Below are 2948 nucleotides of genomic sequence, written 5' to 3' on the forward strand. Positions count from 1 at the left end.
TTGGAGCCTTTAATCGAATGAGCTAATATTCCGTGTAAGAGGGCTCAAGGTCTCATCTCTGATTTTTCAGAAGGTCCAAAATTCCAATAACAATATGACTATGAAAATCCGTTCATAGAAAACCCAGCTAGAGCCTGAAGGAAGGCTGCATAGCTTCTCTATCCAGTCTGCAATTGAGAAATCCCGGGGTGTGAAACCTGACAGAACTTAACTAAGACTGCATCACACGTTTTTAGAGGCTTCAGAAAGGAAGATTTATTATTTATTAATCCTCATACGTTGACCTATTAAGCACCTCTACGCTCTTCCTCGGTAATCTGTTCTCTGTTCTGTAGCGACAGAGGTGAAATGAAGTGAGAACGTGTCACGTTCTGAATCCCCTCCGGAGACCATCTGTCACGCTTCCGATCCTCCAGGCGCTGAGTTCGCTTCCCCCGCTGGAGGCCTCCTTCCCACCCTCGTGCCCACCCTCGCGCCCGCCTCCACGACGAAGCCCGGGCTTTTAAATTTTATTTTTCGGTCTCCCACAGTCTAGAATTTTGCCCTGCACACTGCCGAATTCACACTTAGGAGGATGCTTTGAACACAATTGTTTAAAAGATAATTTTTGAGTGAGTGGGAACTCCAATAGAAATGGCTTCATGGGTTAATAAAACTTTTTTTTTTTTTAAAGCATATATATTCTTTTCTTCTTCAGTCACCTACTGGTGCAGCTCTGGGCCTATGAGCTACAACAGGCAGAGATATCTGCCAAGATGGCCCCAAAGGTGCCACAGCGACACATATTCTGGCCATAAGCAACAGCTGTCTAATTGGACTAAAAGGCCTATTCAATAGGAGGGAATGCATGCCTGGTACTGTAGGGAGGCCAAGAACCCATGGCTAGTGAGGCAACAGAATCTAAGGTAGAACCCAGGACTGCCACGTTCCTAAGCCAGAGTGATTTCTAACTGTGGTCTAATAACGTAGCTCTCGCTCCTCAGCAGAGGTTTCTTTGCACCAGATGGATATGATTACACACAGCCAAAACCCATCAAAGTACAAATAGCAACCCAGCCTGGGGTGCCCTGCCTCAACTCCTACAGCCACACAACCCTATACCCACAGCTCAAGGGACATCGCTGAAGAAGGGGGCAGAAAGATTGCCAAGGCCAAGGGACCGGGATGTCCTGATGTGAGACTGTGTCTTGTAGACATGGCTTAAGCTGCACCCATGAAATCTCAACAGTATGGCTTTCTAAACAAGCTGAATAAAGACACCAACAAACATGCCAGTGGAGATTCGGAAAATTTCACAAGGATCTACCCCTACATCAAGAGCTACAGGCAATTAATGACTACCCCAAGAGGAAGAAGTACCCCTCAGGGATGAGGCCCCTAATTTGTTATTCAATACTAAATGGCCAGCCACAAACACATATACATAAGGTAACTCTAAATTGACTTAGCAGGTTGTATTTATATATTCATTAGAATGTATTATAGTATATTTAATAACACACACACACACACACACACACACACACACACACAATCATTTAAAGAAAAAGAGGCTTTGAGTTTTAAAGGGAATGGGAACGGAGGAGCTTTGCCCGATGCTGTCGGTCAGCACCTTCCACCGCCATCCTTCCGGTTTCCCACAGTGCTCTGCGGATCCTTCCTGCCTTGGTGAAAATGTGCTCCTCCGCAGAGCGCGCAGAGCAGTGAGATCGCTGCGGGTGAGAAAACAGCAACTAATTGTGAATCTTGGAATCAAACTTATTGAGTCTGCCTTTTAGCAATTACTTGATTGTTCTGGATGTTTAATTTCTTCTTTTGTAAAAATGAGACTAATAATACTCACTTAGTGGAGGTTTGGTGAAGATTAAATAAAATAACAAATGTGAAGGTGCCCCTCAAGATCAAATAGATGCTCTATCAATGCTACGTTTCCCATAGAATAATTAAGTATTTTCTCTTCTTATTTTTCTCCCTCTGACTTTTCCCAGGCAGGCCTTGATTACTATCTTCTTTCTCTCTTTCCATGTTTGTAACAACTGTTCCTTTGTCAGTCCAGTTTTATTTATTTATTTATTTTTAAAGTTTGTATATATATATACACTGTAGCTGACTTCAGACACACCAGAAGAGGGCATCAGATCCCATCACAGATGGTCGTGAACCACCATGTGGTTGCTGGGAATTGAACTCAGGACCTCTGGAAGAGCAGCCAGTGCTCTAACCATTGAGCCGTCTCTCCTGCCCCTCTGTCCAGTTTTAGGTTGAGAGGGAGTGCTCACACGCTGGCAGCCCACAACCCAAGGCTGTGTCACGGTCCAGCTTCTCCCTGAGTAGTCCATCTTTCTCATCTTCTATTCCTCATTTAATGGGTCATGGACTATTTCCCATCTGCCATATCCCCATCTCTCCTGGCATCAGTTGTAGATGGGTCTGTCTTGTGCTATTGATAATGTCAGGTTGGAGCTGTCTTAGAGGCTTATTCTCTGTTCCTCAGCAGCGGGGTTAGACAGGGCACAGTGTAGCCAGTGCTTCCTTGTCTTACTCTGTGAGCAGATCAAGCGACGTCAGTCTTTATGGTTTGGATCCCTGGGCTATAACTGCAGCATGAAAAGAACCATCTAGTTTTGAGGACCAAAATAAAGAGGACACACCTGTAAATATCGCACTACACGTCCCCCTAAGTCAGGTTCTCAACCTGTGTGCTACAACCACTTCGGCAGTTGAGCACCCTTTCACAGGGGCTGCATATCAGACATTTACGTTATGATTTATAACAGAAGCCAAATCACAGTTATGAAAGTAGCAATGGTATCATTTCATGTCAGGGGGAGCAGGACACGAGGAGTTGTATTAAAGGCTCTCAGCATTAGAGGCCCTTTGATCACTGAGAGCTGAGAACCCCTTCCCTAAGTGCTCAGTAGTAGCTACCAGTTTGGTTATTTCTTATG

The sequence above is a fragment of the Micromys minutus genome (assembly GCF_963924665.1).
Source record: "Micromys minutus genome assembly, chromosome: 9".
Classification (NCBI taxonomy): Eukaryota; Metazoa; Chordata; class Mammalia; order Rodentia; family Muridae; genus Micromys; species Micromys minutus.